The 20,168-nt window shown below is 44.3% G+C and overlaps 1 protein-coding gene across 2 annotated transcripts in view; it reads left to right on the top strand.

The window, feature by feature from the left end:
• LOC124555366 overlaps positions 1 to 20,168 on the top strand; it is a 234,138-nt gene that overhangs the window by 95,023 nt on the left and 118,947 nt on the right. For both annotated transcript variants that reach the window (XM_047129256.1, XM_047129257.1), the window contains exon 2: positions 5,089 to 5,198. The gene's annotated coding sequence lies outside the window, so the exon portion shown is untranslated. The remainder of the gene's footprint in view (positions 1 to 5,088; positions 5,199 to 20,168) is intronic.

Genomic DNA, 20,168 nt, shown 5'->3' with positions numbered 1-20,168 from the left:
AGTTCCATAGTGCTTACAGACATTTGAATCTTTTAGTAGTGTATGATTTAACATTCTCCAATATTTCCTAACGTGATCTTAAACGAAGGTTTTTTAGTCGTTACTTTTGTTTACGGCAGGGAAATGAATGATCAGTTTCTCTCGAAACTGTAGCGTGCACTTCATATTAAGTGAGCAATGGCATTCATATCGTTTCTTGCAACCGTTAAACATGTTGGAACACTATTTGTGAGGCATGAACAGGCTGGCATAAGTAACTTGTTTCCGGAACATGTTTTCCAAATAATCTGTATCGCACTGCAATTGTCTTCTGTTTGCCGTTGTTCTATAGCATCTTTGGGTGCCATCGGCGTGCCCTACCAAGGCTTTGGCTGCCCACAAGAACAGAACTATGTCGTATTGCGCTTCGGAGACATGTACTCGGGACAAATGAAGATGAAAGCATTACGTATAAACTGCTGCAGTCCGTATTACACTTCTCTCCAGAAGAAACGGGTAAGGTGCAGTGATGGTTAAAGCACTGGACTTGCGTTCCATAGGAGATGGGCTCAAAACTCAGTAGGGCTATGGTTCCCTAAATTAAGGCGAATACTGAAAAGTTTCATTTGGAAAGGCTTCGACCGATTTCCTTCCCCATTCTTGTCCAGTCCGATTTTGTGCTCCGTCTCTAATAACCTTGACATCGACGGAATGTTAAACCATAATTTTCTTCCATCTGGAGGAGGAATAAACTAGAATAAAGAACAAAGAAAGTCTGGAAAAACTGAACCTCAAGTACTTCCCACGTGCACCGCTAGCCTTCCACTCATACAATTTGCTTTGCTGAATTATATTTTCGAGGTCGTTACGGTGTTGTGTTTATCTAGCAGACTACCAAGGGCGTAAAATTGAATAATCTCTGGATTCCGGTGCTGAAGATGATGTGTACCAGTCTTCCACTATGGGGTTAGAGCAACAGCGGACGACGGCAATCGATAACGGCCAATTGCGCTCGGATATTCAAAACCTGCGACGTCACGCCACTTCGCGGAAGCACGCAGAAACGGAATTCTGCAACGGTCAGTAGCGTACCAAGGTGTGAACTGGACACTCAAAGCTGCGTTCCCCTTGGAAAATGTATCTCCGGAGATGGGTAGGAAACGTTGGGTTTAAATGTCAAATCCATTCGACCACGGCATAATAGCCCGGAACACTTTATTAAGTGTGACATTGCCAGCCGTGAAAGTTGACATTTTACAAAATATTCAAAATTAAGTTGCTACCATCAAACTGGTTGTAAATGAGACGGCAGCAAAGAAAAGCATGGGGTTCAGGGAGAACAAAACTTACATTACCGACCAATGGAAAGTGTAACTTGGTCCATTAGTTCTACATTTACACTGCCCCCTGTAGAAACATGTTGAAACTGGCGAAGCGTAATATGAAACTTCCTGGCAGATTAAAACTGTGTGCCGGACCGAGACTCGAACTCGGGATATTTGGTTTTCGCGGGCAAGTGCGGTAGAGCACTTGCCCGCGAAAGGCAGAGGTCCCGAGTTCGAGTCTCGGTCCGGCACACAGTTTTAATCTGCCAGGAAGTTTCATATCAGCGCACACTCCGCTGTTGAGTGAAAATTTCATTCTGGCGAAGCGTAAAATCGAGACTGGTTATTGAGCTGTGCAGAATGTGTGTATTCTGTAAGGATTTCAAGCTCATATTGTGGTTAATAGCTGCGCCTATGTCATAGTGTGTGACTGAAAGCAATGTTTTCCGTGGAATGCCTCGCAGTTCATAGACCGTGTTGCACAGCAGATGGCCAAAGCAACATCAGCCGAATGCGAGTGTAATCATTGTACTGCTATCTACAGACTGCAAAATAGCCTTTGTGTTTCGCGCTTGGCTCTATAGGCAAGCGTCCTTGGGCGTGTTCTCCAAACAAACATCCGGCCTCCTGGTGGCAAAGGCGCAAAGATCGCTTCGAAACAATAACTTTTTTTTTCAGCGTCAACATTCGTTTCTCATTAATCAGGTACTAAGCAACCACGACGATTCTTACATTTCTGTCTGTGAACGGGGACATAATATGGGTGCCGTGATATTCCGCTGCGCTGTTGTGCGTTGTGCAAGCCACGCCGTCGCCGCCCTTGGCTCGTGTCCACACAGCCTGCCGCATACGAATGGCCCTCGCTCGCGATCGAACTGTTGTGCCACATGGCGACTCCCTACCAAAGCACCCACTGCACAGACGCGCGGATCTTCAGATTTTCTCGTTCCATTAAACCTGAACAAAATCTAACATCAGACACACAATACACTATGGTCGAAACAATTAGGCGATCAGACGAGACAATATACATTATGCGACGATAACTTTTTATTTTTGTTTGGTTTATTTCATTCCTTTGGAATAATGCGTCTATGACACAAAGTGGTGGAACATGGTATCAATAACCGAGAATTTACGAACAGATCAAAAATATTTAAATGGTGAATCACAAAACTCAAAGGTAAAATGGTCCCGAGTTCGAGTCTCGGTCCGGCACACAGTTTTAATCTGCCAGGAAGTTTCAAAATCAGCGCACACTCCGGTGCAGAGTGAAAATTTCATTCTGGAATAATAATAAACACCAGTATAAAAATTTAACTACATTCAGCCAAAAGTAGTAATTTGAAAGTGAGATGCAGATGGGCACTGACCTGCCAATGGGAACCATGTCGTTATTCGCGGAGAATGATATGGGAAAGCCATGGAATACCCTAATCAGCATATTGCTAGGCAATTGGCAAGCAATTCTCAATGCTTTAATATTTTTTTCATATTTATGAGCTACGATTAAGTACACGTAATATATTCATATATAAACAGCATTTTTCTACTTTCAACAGTGTGAAACAAGAGTCATCCGACTAAACGACATTCTTCTATTGTTCCAAAGTCGAGGTTTTATGCCTTCGGCATCACGTTTTCACCACAGGCATTTGCATCACCGTCAAGTGGTTTTGGGATTGCAGCTCGGCCTGGAATTCCCTGCTCATGGAGCTGCCTTCATGTTGTTTTGGTGCTGACAGGGTTCTCGAGAGTGACACTCAGCTCCGCAACGATTTTTGCAGCTGTCGTCCTCTTCTTTTTCATCACTATCCTATTTAATGAGCATCTGTCACTATCATTCAACACACACTTTAGTACGTGTTGCGACTTAGTGAACGATGCTTTTCTGCTTTCCCTGTATACGATACAAACATTCGATACGGTGCCTCTTGGCACACCAAACATTTCGGCTTCCTTATGTTTCTGAAGGATATTTTGGTACTCGTGAACTACAAGATTCCTGCAATACGTCTTACAAGCGAATGTCAGAGATGCCTGGGGAGCTCGCTAACTACATGTTTGTTATAGCGTCAGCTTGTAGCACGTTGTCCATCCACCTTTTGAACACCAACAATTTGCCGACGTTCGAATTCACTTAACTCCGACATAATGTACTCATAGCCACACAGAACGCTGTTCTGAGCACGATTGACACTTGCAACGTATTTAGGACGCTGAACGGGTGCCTTTCGTGATCAAATACCACAGCGCAATCCACAGGCTTGGCTAGCATCGTGTTCAAGCATGTATTTCTCGCAGTGTTTCCGTATTTTTGTCCAACTCCTGTTGGACGATATACTTCCACGTATAATGTAGTATACTATTGCAGCTGGTGTATAATTCTGCTCTATACGAATCAGCACAAGACAGAATACCTTTTGTATACTGGTGTAGGTACGAAATTGGCAAAATGACCATCCCCTAATGCGGTAAGGGATCATCGTGAACTGCAAACATTGCCTCGAGTCAGCGTTACGTGGTTCTAATAAGATTGTTTGTATGTTTCTGAAGGATATTTTGCTACCCCTGAAGGACGGTAATCTCTAAACCTGATGGTATCGTTGGAGATGATAGTCTCGCTGCGGTATGTCTTACAAGAGAATGTCAGAGATGCCAGGGGAGCTCGCTGACTACGACGCGTTAGTCATAGCCTCAGCTTGTAACCCACTGTCCACGAGCTGAATAGGAGAAATTTATCCCTATACATTCAGGATGTCAAAGAACTGTGCCGTATTATGTGGAGCTAGTATTTTGTCAACGCATATTCCTAATGACACCCTCAACGTAATGCCATAATACTTGGTTTTTCTACATAGGAATGGGGGTATATGTTAGGCTCCAGCCCATTTCTAAATTGAATCTCAGCGTTTGTCAAGCTCTAAATTAAATCTGCACGCCCCAGAATACAAAACACGTGTTTTTTGTGTATGCAACGTTAGAGGACTTCTTGACTGTCAATATTTCGGGATCTTGGGCGTCGTGATTTTAACGGGACGTACCCACTACTACTATATGCTCAGAGCCCACGGTAAAGACGAGGACTAGGGTCAGTTTGAGTGACATTCTGCCGTCTGGAACTGATGGCAAGGCATTCTGTGTCTGGATTGCATTATGCCATTTATTTCGGTGCGCTGTCAGCAAGAGGTAAGCTCGTCTTTCTTGGACAAGCTTGCCATGAGCTTCCCCGGATATCCCTCACAATTTGAGAACGCGTCCCCAATCACTGAAGTACACTTTCGGCTACTCCAGTGGTATTTCCTACCGTGAGATGTGTGCGATTAAACTTTTTGCTGGCAATAATTTGCATGTCACAGACAGCGGCAAATCACGGCGCTGAGACATACCAACAGCTATACTCGTATAGAAATTAACTCAAGAAGCGAACACCAACTACTACTGTAGCTCCAACACTCGATTAATGTCACACGTGAAAGTCATTTAGTTAGTTGACGCGTCTAAGTAAGTGGTACAACCTTCCTCTCTTCCTATCACTTGACAGAACGGGATAAGTACGAGCTGGTCGGGACATCATCAGCAGAATTGATGATGATATCTTGAGTGATTAACTGTTTACACCACCGTATTTTATTTTTCACATGGATGGATAGAAAGTTGACTGGGCAGCTAAGTTTCGTTGCCATTAGTCTTTGCGACGACAAAGCCACCAACTTCTGTGGCTGATCGATAATTTCATGTCAATCATCTACACGAATTCATTTATTTTTTTCTTTTTTTGCAGATTTTAACATCACGTCGATATAGAAGTTGCCAGAGAAAGATCGCGAAGTATACCTGCGGTCTTCGACTTGGGTTTATAAGAAACTTCGAAGTCCTCTGCTGCTCAGTCAGGTAAGAGGATGCAGCTATCGCCATCCTATGCTAAGCTCAAAAAGCGCTGGAAATCGACATGAAGCGCTGACTGTCTTCAGCTACCTTCTGTTATTTTCCACTGCATTAAATCCAGGCACTTTTTTTTTTTTTTTTTTACAGGACTAAAATATTATTGAGTGCCATGACAATACATAGTTCATTATAGCCAAATAAGAATATACCAAATAGCACATTCGAAAATATACAGTAAAATGGTTCAAATGGCTCTGAGCACTATGGGACTCAACTTCTGAGGTCATCAGTCCCCTAGAACTTAGAACTACTTAAACCTAACTAACCTAAGGACATCACACACATCCATGCCCGAGGCAGGACTCGAACCTGCGACCGTAGCGGTCTCGCGGTTCCAGACTGTAGCGCCTAGAACCGCACGGCCACTCCGGCCGGCAAAATATACAGTAGATTATAATCTAATTATATTGTACCATATGGTGCACTTGACATGGGACATTGCGAATATATCTAAATCTGGCTAGACTTTTCGAGGCTCATACACCAGCTAACAGAATTTGGGTCACCAAAACCTTGCATTAGGTCACGCAAATAACTGTTAATAAATCCTTATAAATCATATAACGGCCCGTACTTCGAGAAGATTCACGAATGAAAGGCGTTGACAGAAATATGCGCTTCATCTGTGTATGATGTAAAGTATTAGTCAAAAGCAGTGTTAGTTTCGTTCTCATTAATGGCGTTATACACAACGCCCCAACGCGGGAATGCACACTGCAGCCTCGAGGAAGGTGCTAGTGGCGCTATTACCTTCGTCCGATGTGTGGATGACGGGTAGTGATGTTGTGGAAATGACTGTAACAGCTGCTTATATAGTATTTGGTATAGGATAGGAATGGTTTTGGGTATAGAGTGCATGAATACACAGGGACCTCCGCATTTAAAGTCCATGAATCACTATCACGAATGCTATATTCCCTCGCTCAATAAGACATCGCCAAGAACTTTATAATTTAAATACCTTATGGTACAACGGGTATTTGGAAATGGTACCCCATACCTAACCTCCCCATGTCGGACGAACTGTGAAGATAAGCACTTCTTCCAATCTCAAAATTAAGGCGGACGACCTCGTGGTGGAGCGCCGTTATGTACACACGTGTTAGATCACGAGAATGAAATGAGATAGATTAGGGTGGGCAGAGAGACTACTTGTGAATGGAACAGCACAAAAAAAACCTAGCGAGGTGGCGCAGTGTTTAGCACACTGCACTGCATTCGGGAGGACGACGGTTCAATCCCGCGTCCGGCCATCCTGATTTAGGTTTTCCGTGATTTCCCTAAATGGCTTCAGGCAAATGCTAGGTTCCTTTGAAAGAGCACGGCCGACTTCCTTCCCCACCCTTCCCTAATCCGATGAGACAGATGACTTCGCAGTTTGGTCTCCTCCCCCAAATCAACCCAAGGATAAAAAATAGCTAATACAGGTATGAAGTACCCTCTACCAAGATATATACAGTAGTTTGTGGGGTATATAAGTAGATGTAGGAGACATCGCCTGCGAAGATGAATGATTTCTGTATGCCAACAGCGTAACTTTGCTCTCTAAATGTCCCCTGGGAGACGAATCTGACTGAACAGTCATCTCCAGTTAACTTTCTTCATATTGATACTGGAATTATGAACAACGTAAAGACCCTCTAGCTCTGAGACAACTCCCGCGTCACCTTAAGTTTGTTCATTACTCTAAACTTCTACATATTATCAGTCCACATGAGCGACAGATCTTCCAAAGCAAAAAACTACAACATATCCAACTGACTATTAGAAACAAAAAAGATAAAGTTTAATTGCCCTTAATCATAAGAAGCGGAGCACACGCTGGGACTGGACAATAACTAGAAGGAAAGTATGCCATACTTTGGTTGGAGAAGCATCCCAGCTTTCGTCACAAGTGTTTCAAGGAAGCCGTACAGCACTGTATTACAAATGGCCAGAGGGTTACTTGGGCGCTGCTGCACTTGAACATAAGTCTAGTACCTTAACCATAGCGTCACCTCGCTCGGTTGTGCTAAATAAATGAGGAATTAAATCTTATCCAGCTAGAAAGGAGAGCAACTTAGTAGTTCTTTCTCCGCTTCAGAGAAACATTAACGTTAGGATGGGCATAGATCTAAAGGGATTACAATGACGATAAAGCCAGATTAAGTATCAAGAGCGGTGTGAGCTCGTAAACATGTCTCACATAATCTTACAAAGCTTTTCTAATCGGTTTTGGTATTCACTAGCAGCTTCGTACACGACCTGCGGGCCACCGAATGTGGACTGCTGCCAGCTCCACCGTGCGACGACTGCACGTCAAATGCACTGCACGGTCATACCCGAGGTGATTTAAATCCGCAAACCGCCCACCAGAGCGTTGTTTCACCATGTATCAGCATTATCCGTAATTTATGAGCATGAGTGTAAAAATAAATTTCCCCATATACTCGTACTGTACAAGATGGCAAATGCAGCGATTTGAAGTACTGAATTAGGTACTTGATCCAGCCCGCATCTCGTGGTCGTGCGGTAGCGTTCTCGCTTCCCACACCCGGGTTCCCGGGTTCGATTCCCGGCGGGGTCAGGGATTTTCTCTACCTCGTGATGGCTGGGTGTTGTGTGCTGTCCTTAGGTTAGTTAGGTTTAAGTAGTTCTAAGTTCTAGGGGACTTATGACCACAGCAGTTGAGTCCCATAGTGCTCAGAGCCACAGGTACTTGATCTTAAAACATGTGATAAATAGATAAATACACAAATCTTACCAGGCTCACTGTGGAGCTTTGTAAAGCATTCGGAACTCGCATCCAACTCGAGTGACGCTCATATTCGAAAGAAAAGCTATCTACATCGTAAAGCGACCTTCGCAATGGCGTGATACTCAGTAGACGGACAGAACGAAATCACAATATAAAGTCCAGTAGCTATAACACACGTCATTTGCTGTAGAGAAATGTACAATTTAATTATGTGATTGACTTGATATGTCACTGCATACAGTGCGACAACACGCAGCGATAAGAGTGGATATTGAACGTACACTAATATGATGTTTCCGTGAAGAATACTCTGTTACAACTGTAGCAACGCTCAGGTTGTCTCCAATTTAATGCTCACTTACGCTGCCTTTCCTTCTGGTCCTAGAATTATTCGAGGTTGGCAAGTAAGGAGATGTTTTAGATCTTGTTACGATTTCAGCGCCTCTAAGGTACTCGAGAGACCCACATACTCAGTATGAATGTTGAGGGTCGGCGTGTGTTGCTGGATTCGGAATTCTGAAACTTATTTAAAAGGAGAGATACAATCGTTGAAAAATTTCGTGGTCAGTTACCCTCTAGTTAGAACTATAGTGGGCCATAAATCCTACGCCATGATATCTCGCCCATTGGCAACACTCATCCTAGTTACGTGACACTGCACAAATGGGCCTTTGATCCATGCACTGCATGAACCGTCCCCACACACGGATTCGATTGTCAGCCCTATTCAGATAAAACTTGGACTATCACTTACAGTAAAATGGCTGATGAATCTATCACTTATCGAAATGTCAAAGGGAGGCAATGTAAGAGGCACCGTAGTAGGTAGGTGTTCGAGATTAGTGTAAATCTACGCAGAAATGTCTACCGATGACAGAGTATATCGTTGGTAAAGTGAGAATAACAACCTCGTACTGTTACACGATTGAGGACCGACGAAAGGATTGTTTGGTTGTGATTAGCTTGACTCTTCTAGTTTTTCCCTGACGTTCACATGCTGCGACTCGTTGCCACTACTTTCAAAGTGCCTGAACAGAATACGTAGAATCGTCCAAGTGACATCCTGTTGACCAAAATATACAGCCTGTCATCCACGGTTGGATGATTCAGTTTCAAGCTCCTTGTTTTATGTTGAAAAGCTGTTGCAGTAATGCAACACGATTTAAAGACTCTATTGCAGTCGTCACGGATGCTAGTGTCGGCCTTGACACACACTGTACGACAGTATTTCTAAGGAGAAGCGTCTCACTAGACATTCTTATCGAGTGGTTGCTGAAAAACCAAGTTAAGCAAAATCATCGTGGCTCTCCAAAAATGTAATCCGTCTTCTTTGAAAAACATTTGCTGTGCATTTACGATGAATGCCGTTTCGTGTAACAATTTTGGTATTTTTATTAACTGGTAATGTTCTAGTCATTCTTGACCATCATTCACTATGTTTACATGAGCCTCTTCAAACCGGATTTCGTAACCCGCTTTCCCAGTAGCGCTTCTGTTTGTCATGTAAACACACCAAAATCGATTCTGTAAATCCGGTGGAAGCTGCCGGTTTTCCTCTTTCACAATCGATTTCCGCTCCCACGTAAACGCACAAGCGTTTCTGAAACGTGCTACAGTTGTCAGGTCACGTGTTGTTTTTAAAAATTCTTGGTTAATACAGACGGAGTGACTTTTGGTATAGTGAAGACAAAGTAGAAATATTGAACTTAGCATGAAGCTGTCTACCTCTATTGTTTACTTGAAGAGAAATAGCGACTGCGCTGACTAAATCAGAAAGCTGACTAGCTCTTCCCCAGACCCGATATTTAACTGGGCTAGAAAATCCACTTAAAGCCTTAACATGTAAACACGACAGCGAAAAACGGTTTTCGAAATTTGGCTTTCGTCTTCCGGAAGATGTGTCGCATGTAAACGTAGTGGTTGCGTAGTGAAGCCGCAAGACGAGCTAGCTGAGCGCTGCAACCAGCCATCTGCGCGTCGGCTCTTTGTTACGTGGCGAGGTATCCACACCGAAGGTTCCGCGGGAACGACCTTGACAGCGATCATGGCGTGCGCACTGCTGGACTGGCTGGACTTAGCAGCTTCAGTTCCGCCATGATGTACGTCTCCCCTACGTCCCCAACGGCCACTCACTTTCCGTTTGAAGAGTTGCTTCATATAGTATTTCGAATTGTCATTTCACCCAATCTGCTGCCTTTTAAGGTTCATAGTTACTTTACTTCTCACATATCACCACTACAGGTGTTTACATACAGATGTTACAACTATTAAAATATAAAACTGAACGAAAAGCCTAATAGACCGCTGTGGCTGTATTTAGAGACTCACACAATATGGTGTATATACACTGAAAGGCCAAGGCAAGTGGTATACCTGCCTAATATCGTGTAGGGCCCCCGAAAGCACGCAGAAGTGTCACAACACGACGTAGCATGGACTCGAGTAATGTCTGAAGTAGTGCTGATGGGAACTGAAACCATGAATTCTGCACGGCTGTCCATAAATCCGTAAGTGTAGGACGGGGTGGAGATCTCTTCTGAACAGCACGTTGCAAAGCATCCCAGATATGCTCAATAATGCTCATATCTCGGAAGTTTGGTGGTCAGCTGGAGTGTTTACACTCAAAAGAGTGCGCCTGGAGCCACTCTGTTGCAATTCTGGACGTGTGGAGTGTCACATTATCCTTCTGGAATTGCCCAAGTGCGTCGAAATGCACAATGGACATAAATAGATGGAAGTGATCAGACAGGATGCTTACATACGTGTCACATGTCAGTCGTATCTAGACGTTATCAGGGGTCCCATATCACTCCATGTGCACACGCCCCATACCATTAAAGAGCCTCCACCAGCTTGGGGTTGGTGAATCAATAATGTATGATTGCTTTACCTAGCTGTGGCTGCCCTAGTTTTAAGATTATCTGTCTATCATTTGTAGAAATAAAAACGGCCAAGAAGAATGGTCCAAATGAACGCAAACTATGAGAATGTGTAAAACAGTTTACGAACAGAAAGGAGCCCGCATCTCGTGGTCGTGCGGTAGCGTTCTCGCTTCCCACGCCCGGGTTCCCGGGTTCGATTCCCGGCGGGGTCAGGGATTTTCTCTGCCTCGTGATGGCTGGGTGTTGTGTGATGTCCTTAGGTTAGTTAGGTTTAAGTAGTTCTAAGTTCTAGGGGACTGATGACCATAGATGTTAAGTCCCATAGTGCTCAGAGCCATTTGAACCATTTTTTGAACGAACAGAAAGGGATTAAAGTGTGCACACACACAGCGCACCATTATGCACAGCAACGCCCATTTTGGGAAGGTCAGCGTTACGCCAAGTTTAAAAAGTGATGAGCTGTCAAACGAAGCGAAAACTTGAAAACAAATTCTAGGTCGTTTGGTCGGCGTCCGAGGACACAACATCAAGATGTGAGTTCGAACACGCCTGTATGATTTTTCTCGAGGAAAGAGATTTGTCATCCACTGACTAATACGGCTTGCACAGAGCGGTGCGAAGGTGCAACCAGTGGATGAAAGAGAATCGTCCGCAGCGACGAGTAGGCACTAAACCACGCAATGAGACAACGCCACGGGAACAGTGTTATATTGTCCACGTGACTGAACGGACATTAACATAAGCTACAACAAAAAAATACACAAAAACCATAGTACTCTTTTTATCGCGAATGATATATTCATTATCATTCTGACACATTCTATTGCTGTTTATAATACCTTTCTCGTCTTCTCTTATCCTGCCACAATCTAGTCGGCCACAGTCAGATAGAATCATGTCTCTTTCTGCCGCAGTACTCCGACTCTCTATGTTAACGATTCGATTGTTTTCCTGTCGACCTTCTAGACCCTGCATTGTATTTCGTGTATCGTCCTTGTTAATCATTACACCTTTGTTTTCTTCACTTTTTCAGTATCACCGTTCTGTATTAATCATTATACCATTTTCGTGCATTCCCTTCATACCTGACTTATACTATTTCCAAAAACTTCGATTTCTGTCATCCATGGGCTACCAAGAACAATTCACTTATGTTCTTACTGGCTAACCTGGTACTGGGACATAATGGGAAAGGTGAAACCTCAAGGTTCCTGTATCATTTGCAACCGAAATTCCCACGCACTGAGGACGTTATATATGAGACGTACATCAGACTTTGATCCTTAAGTTGAACTACCAGTCACTCAGCAAATTCGTTGTGGCACTGAGAGTACAATAGTTTCTGTAGAGTTGAAAATCTTTCATCTTGCGCATTATTCCGATACTTTCATATTTATGTCCCTAACAACGACGAGACATTACACTTCTTGGCGGGCCCTAACAATTAGATATTAATCGAATAGATCACGCTCACTAAAGAGGACTTTACATTCAACTAAGAAGTTCTCTTGTCGACGATCGGGTACACGAATATCACGAACAGAAGTATTTTTACGATTACCTTGGAGTAATTCTTTGTCTACGTAACTTGTTGCGTTTCCAATATACAATCACCGCAATTTTATGGATGGAACACTACTAGCTGAAACACTTCTTTAGGCGAAAATTTTAGAACTGGAATGCTGTAGAACAGCCAACGGAATTACATGTATTATTAGCTCTGCAAATTGCTTACAAAGCCATAGAAGCTAGCATTTTCCGTCGCATATAAGTTACTGTATATTACGATAGCGTAAAACAAAGATCGTAGTTTATTTCATTGCGGAATGTAGTGGTAAGCTATTAATTCCTCGTCTCCGTATCCCAGATCGCTGGCTCACGCTAGATCGGTGGTACTAGACCCAAAGGTAGCCTCTTCGAATAATCGTGACAGAGCTCACCGGTGTGAGGGCGAGAGAAAATGTATTTAGTCTAGCAATGAAGGAAGGTGTTTTTATGTTAAAAATACACTGTCGATATAGCCACCTTCAATACTAAGGCACTTTGCTCAGATCTTTCCAGTGAGTTGATAGTATTTCTGGGTAATGCAATACCAGTCATTGAACTCAACACGATTTCCAGTCATAAATGTCTTTAGGTTGAGTCCCATAGTGCTCAGAGCCATTTTGTCTTTAGGTGGCCGGCCGCAGTGGCCGAGCGGTTCTAGGCGCTTCAGTCTGGAACCGCGCGACCGCTTCGGTCGCAGTTTCGAATCCTGCCTCGGGCATGGATGTGTGTGATGTCCTTAGGTTAGTTAGATTTAAGTAGTTATAAGTTCTAGGGGACTGATGGCCTCAGATGTTAATTCCCAAGTGCTCAGAGCCATTTGAACCATTTTTTTGTCTTTAGGTATGAGGAGAGCCAAATCTGGTGGTTATGAACGGTGTTCAATCATTTTTTTTTTATTTTTTTTTTCCAGATCAGTCAATTTTACCAGTGTCAAAGCACCTTCGTAGGCAGCTGCAGTGTCCTAATGAAAGATGATTATTTTTTTTAGTTTTCAATGTAGGACTCTTTTCGTGTATTTGTTTATCAAGTTTGCCCATAAGATTTGCGTGATATTTGCCACTTATAATCAATAAAAGTCTTGCTGCTATATCTCAAGAAACACTGGCCACAACTTTTCCAGCATATGATAACTGCTTCGGATTTACTCGTGTAGGCGTGTTGGCTTTTACCTACTGATTTAATCGCTGCTAGCGCAATATATTTGGCCTGCATATCATCCACAGAAACAGATCGGAGTACAATATTTGTTGCATTCTTTCTTAAAAGAGCCAAACCATTACAAAGAAATGCGTATCCGTATTTTCTTTCGGTTAGAACTTTTAAAAAAATCCGACACCCACTTCATAAGAAAAAGTTACTGTGCCCCTTCTTCTACCTGACACCTAAGTATGAATTGCAGAGTAATCATGTAGATGAAGGACAAGTCGTAAATAGGGTATTGCCCAGCGCAGTGTCACGTACGCACTCGATGTTTCCACCTGTGGTTGTAGTTATGGAACGTTTTTCAATTTAAGTGCGGTCTAGTTTGACATACGACGCCCATTTGTTTCCTGATGAAAACAAAAACTCTATCGAATTTGAGTGAAAATCGTCCAAAACAAAGAATTTAATGGTTCAAATGGCTCTGAGCATTATGGGACTTAACATCTGTGGTCATCAGTCCCCTAGAGCTTAGAACTACTTAAACCTAACTAACCTAAGGACATCACACACATCCATGCCCGAGGCAGGATTCGAACCTGCGACCGTAGCAGTCGCGCGGTTCCGGACTGAGCGCCTAGAACCGCTAGACCACCGTGGCCGGCAAAGAATTTAATGATTGCACAATAATCGAGCTACAGATTCGAATGGAATACCGCAGTACTTTAAACAACCAGATAAATAAAACTATGGTACAGATCAAGCAGACACTTAACTTATGATAAGGCACAGCATAACAAAAACAAAATTTTATTGGTGTTAACTCTCATTTCAGTATCAGGCCAAGAACTTATCTCCTTGGGCACATGATTAGCCAGCAACATGAGGACTTTGGCGATACACAGGTGGTGCTCACCCGAGGGTGCAACAATATGCTGGGTTATATCCCAAGTTCGGCGCCTTCCTTGGCGATTGCGGTGGTGCCATCTAATATGTAGGTTATGGGTTTTGAGTTCTACCTCAGGCATGATTGTGCGTTTTTAAAGTGCTGCCGTTACTTTGCGTGTCCTATGTATAAACGACAACCACTGACAGACAAGCATTTACAAAAATGGTTCAAATGGCTCTGAGCACTATGGGACTTAACATCTGTGGTCATCAGTCCCCTAGAACTTAGAACTACTTAAACCTAACTAACCTAAGGACATCACACACATCCATGCCCGAGGCAGGATTCGAACCTGCGACCATAGCAGTCGCGCGGTTCCGGACTGAGCGCCTCAAGCATTTACGTTGAAGTTTGCATATAGAGTGCAAATAAAAAATAAGAAGTCAGTCGTACTGAAAAAATATAAGTGATAAGCATATCAAAAAAATTTTATGGTCGAATAGCCTAAAGCTAGTTAAATAACAACAAAACGAGCAATACCTCTCTGCAGTTCTTCACGTATTGTGTGCGTCTGCCATTCTTGATGATAAAGTCGGAAAGATGACATAAAGCTCTGCGGTCTCCACGGTGCTGTTAAGAAGAAAAAGTCGCGTGTCTTTTAATCCTCTCCAGTCCTTGCTTCCCATACTAATACATCACACCTCTAACACAACAATACGCTACTTCATTATTCATCAGTCATCCACATGACACAGCACACAGTTGGCGTAACTCACACTGGGAAGAAAAAAGAATCAACCTCAGTATTTCAGTACACATCAGGAATATTCTCGACTTTGAGCCACGAATTTGATTCGCACTGATGACCAAAGAATTCGTGTTGGAGTGCATAGCATCTCAAGTGTATATCACACAAAGAGAATGTTATTGTAAGCTCGAAAATTAAGCTATGCTATAAATCAAATTTCCCAAAGATATTGACTTCGATAAACAGATTTTCTGCTCTCACACGTCCACACCAGACTGCAAAATCCAGGATACGTGAGTGTCGTTCTCTCTTACACAAACTCCCAAGCAAAAAGAAATAATCGCTTCTGTCAGGCTCAGAAGCTGCTCCTTAGAACTCGACGTAGTAAGCGAAACCTGTAATGCAAATGAGGCGAGCTGCCGCCCCGGCGTAAACACATGGCTGTTTACGAACGTAGAACCTAGCAGTGACGTAAGCGGCCAGCTATTCACACAGCCCATATCCAGCACAACGGCTCTCCTAATGTGAATGACATGGGCGACACATGTCTTTTCCCACCGGGCTGTGATTCACGGTTTGGCTCTGCTTGTCTGGGTGGTGTGGAGATAAGGATGCGGTGACTGGTTTTCTCTTCGACATTGGATGCATCCGTACTTCGATAACAGAAATAATCTCCACGCGCAACAACAGAAAGAGGGGATGGGCAAAAATACAGAAACACCAAAAAACGCAACACATTACCATGTCTAAGAAGACGTAGGGAAACCGTTGGCACTGAAAACACCTTCACGTCGTCTCGGGATAGTTAAATACAGGCCCTGTACGGTGTTAAATAGAATCTTATACCATTCTTCCTGCAAGAGAGTGGCAATTTCACGTAACGGTAATAGAGATGGATAGTGATAACGCACTCTTCTCTCCAAAGCAGACCACAAAGCCGGCCGGGGTGGCCTAGCGGTTCTAGGCGCTACAGTCTGGAACTGCGCGATCGCCACGGTCGCAGGTTCGAATCCTGCATCGGGCATGGATATGTGTGTTGTCCTTAGGTTAGTTAGGGCTCAAATGGTTCAAATGGGTCTGAGCACTATGCGACTTAACTTCTGAGGTCATCAGTTGCCTAGAACTTATAACTACTTAAACCTAACTAACCCAAGGACATCACACAACATCCATGCCCGAGGCAGGATTCGAACCTGCGACCGTAGGGGTCGCTCGGCTCCAGACCTTAGCGCCTAGAGCCGCACGGCCACTTCGGCCGGCTGGTTAGTTAGGTTTAAGTAATTCTAAATTCTAGGGGACTGGTGACCTCAGAAGTTAAGTCCCAAAGTGCTCAGAGCCATTTTTGAGACCACAAAGGCTTACTAATATTGAGGTCTGGTGACTTTAGGGGCCAGGGGAAATGCGATAATTTATCTTCGTCCTCACAAAACCAGTCCTGGACGACGCGATTCCCGGGTTCCCGGGTTCGATTCCCGGCGGGTTCAGAGATTTTCTCTGCCTCGTGATGGCTGGGTGTTGTGTGATGTCCTTAGGTTAGTTAGGTTTAAGTAGTTCTAAGTTCTAGGGGACTGATGACCATAGATGTTAAGTCCCATAGTGCTCAGAGCCATTTGACCCATTTGAACGACGCGATTGTGTGAACATGTGCCCTCTCGTCACGGACACGGCATCACCATTGGGGAGCAAATAGTGTACGACGGGATGGACCTTTCCAGCCAAAACGGTCACATAACCTTGGACAGTAATGCGACCTTGCCGAGTAACCTTTGGGCCCACGGAATACCACGATATGGTTGCCAAAATCATCGCCGGGCCTCCACCATGTTCCACTCTTGGGATATAAACTCGCCCAGAAGTGGAAAACCGTATGTGTTCCAGCTCTCCCTGCAATTCCCTGGTTCTGGAGCTCCCTTCGTGTTCCTTTGGTGCTGACTGGATTCGCGAGTGCGACGATCAGTTCTGCAGTGACTTTTGAACTGTCGTCATAATCATCTTCAGTGACCGTCCGTCACGATAATTCAACACACATTTTAGTCCGGGTTATGACTTAGCGCATAATGTTTTTCTGCTTTCCGTGTATGCGGTATAAATCTTCGATACGGTTACTCTTCAAATACCGAACACTTTGGATACCTTTGTTACGAAAGCGCCCACCGTACGAGCACCAACAATTTTCTCGCTTTCAAATTCACTTAGCTCCGACATAATGCACTCACAACTACGTGAAACGATGTTCTGACCTCGACTGAGACTTGCAACGTATCGAGGACATTGTGCAGGTGCTGCTCGTGGTCACATACAACAGCGCAACCTGCCGGCTTCGCTAGCATCTGCCTTTACATTCGAGCACACATTTCTCGCAGTGTTTCCATATTTTTACCCAACTCCACTTCGGCGAAGAATACGCCATTGCTCATATGTGAGTTGATCCTATGACACAGTTGAAAGTATTTCAGTGCGTCAGTAAGAGGATTAATTGCTCGGGAACAGCACTCCATTTCTCTGTACTTCAGTTATTTCGGCAATATACAACCTCTCTCGATTATTGTAAACAGTAAAAGAAAAAGAGAAAATAATATTGAGCTCGTTGTTCATTAAAGGTCAGTAGAGGCGGACTGTTTGCCTGAATGCTAATCCCTGGCATCTGCTTCCTTGGTTGTCGGAGCCAGGCAATACAAAGCGTTTTGCGTAGCACTCAGATGGAAGCTTCTATTTAATTATCGTAGGTGAATTCTTAAGAATGTAATAATAGGATAGTGAAAAGAGTTTTAACTGTCGTTTAATTGCAAACAAAATACAGTACATGCAGCTTCTAACACATTACTCGTGTTGTAAAAATGATATTTTATTTTAACAAGATGATAAATTAGTCATTGAAGTCAGACATTTTACAATGCTATGACAGAAGATGTACGGATAGTATTCTTGGAAAGTTCGCCAACAGAGTGCTGATGCCTTTACCACCTGAATAACGTCGTGTAGTCCCAACTTCCGCTGTGCTGACGGTGGTGTCACGTCGTGTTATGGAATCCACGAAGCACCGAAAGCGTTGGGAAGCCCTATTCATATATTAAATCATGGAAATCAGTCGGAAATGGGCCCAACATGCGCACATCGTAGCTGTTAGCATCCCAGATATTCTGAACAGGATTAAGGTTTGGTGATCTGGTTGGCCAGGTAAGTATCCTCATGTCCGTGGGGTGTTCCTCAAACGGTTCTGATCCGATTCGGGGAGCGATAGAGTTGTGCATTGTCTTGCCGAAGGTTAAGGTCATCTGCTGGGGTGCACTACGCGAACAGATGAATGCGAATGATAGGAAAGCAGGTTCCTGTATCGTTCGCCGGAGAACGAGAACGGTAGGGGTTGCGGAGGTGATTATGGAGGGTATGGCAGCTCACCACATTTTGTTTGTCAGCACTGAGTTGGCGAGTAATGTGCTGCACAGTGGATCCCCTAACCACTGTAACAATCCACGATAGTCAGCCACAGCTCCTGCCATCATGACGTAGTTGATTCTGGACGTAACAATTTTTCTTGAATGGGAATACTCATGCCACACCCGTGACTATGTGGGATATATAAATCCGACAGCTTGCACGGTCGTGGTAGTTCAAAAATGGTTCAAATGGCTCTGACCACTATGGGACTTCACTGCCGAGGTCATCAGTCCCCTAGAACTTAGAACTACTTCCACCTAACCAACCTAAGGACATCACACACATCCATGCCCGAGGCAGGATTCGAACCTGCGACCGCAGCGGTCGCGCGGTTCCAGACTGTAGCGCCTAGATCCGCCCGGCCACCCCGGCCGGCGATCGTGGTAGTGGAGAGTCGTATACGTCCAGCTTCCGCAATCTCAGCGTGGTCGAATGTGCTTGCCCTTCATGCACTCCTTATTCACGCGATGTCCCGTTCAAAATCTGCTGACATCTCGATCATGTGACATGCCGAACTATTCCGCAGGGCGTAGCGACACGAACACTGTCTCTAAAAAACGCCAGCTATTTGTAACTGAATTCCTCATTACCGGCATATGCCTCAAGCTTAAATGTAAAACTGAAAAATTTATAATTTGCTCGGCCACCATTGACCAGATGTTTTCAATTGGCGAGAGATCTGGAGAATGTGCTGGCCAGGGCAGCAGTCGAACATTTTCTGTATCCAGAAAGGCCCGTACAGGACCTGCAACGTGTGGTCGTGCATTATCCTGCTGAAATGTAGGGTTTCACAGAGATCGAAAGAAGGGTAGAGCCACGGGTCGTAACACATCTGAAATGTTCAAAGTGCCGTCAGTACGAACAGGAGGTGACCGAGACGTGTAACCAATGGCACCCCATACCATCACGCCAGGTGATACGCCAGTATGGCGATGACGAATACACGCTTCCAACGTGCGTTCACCGCGATGTCGCCAAACACGGATGCGACCATCATGATGCTGTAAACAGAACCTGGATTCATCCGAAAAAATGACGTTTTGCCATTCGTGCACCCAGGTTCATCGTTGAGTACACCACCGCAGGCGCTCCTGTCTATGATGCAGCGTCAAGGGTAACCGCAGCCATGGTCTCCGAGCTGATAGTCCATGCTGCTGCAAACGTCGTCGAACTGTTCGTGCAGATGGTTGTTATCTTGCAAACGTCCGCATCTGTTGACTCAGGGATCGTGACGTGGCTGCACGATCCGTTACAGCAATGCGGATAAAATGCCCGTCATCTCGACTGCTAGTGATGCGAGGCCGTTGGGATCCAGCACGGCGTTCCGTATTACCCTCATGAACCCACCGATTCCATATTCTGCTAACAGTCATTGGATCTCGACCAACGCGAGCAGCAATGTCGCGATACGATAAACCACAATCGCGATACGCTACAATCCGACCTTTATCAAAGTCGGAATCCTGATGGTACGCATTTCTCCTCCTTGCACGAGGCATCACAACAACGTTTCACCGGACAACGCCGGTCAACT

Source organism: Schistocerca americana, chromosome X (assembly GCF_021461395.2).
Source record: "Schistocerca americana isolate TAMUIC-IGC-003095 chromosome X, iqSchAmer2.1, whole genome shotgun sequence".
Taxonomy (NCBI): Eukaryota; Metazoa; Arthropoda; class Insecta; order Orthoptera; family Acrididae; genus Schistocerca; species Schistocerca americana.
Note: the sequence above shows the minus strand (reverse complement) of the source record. Positions and strands in the feature narration are given on the sequence as shown.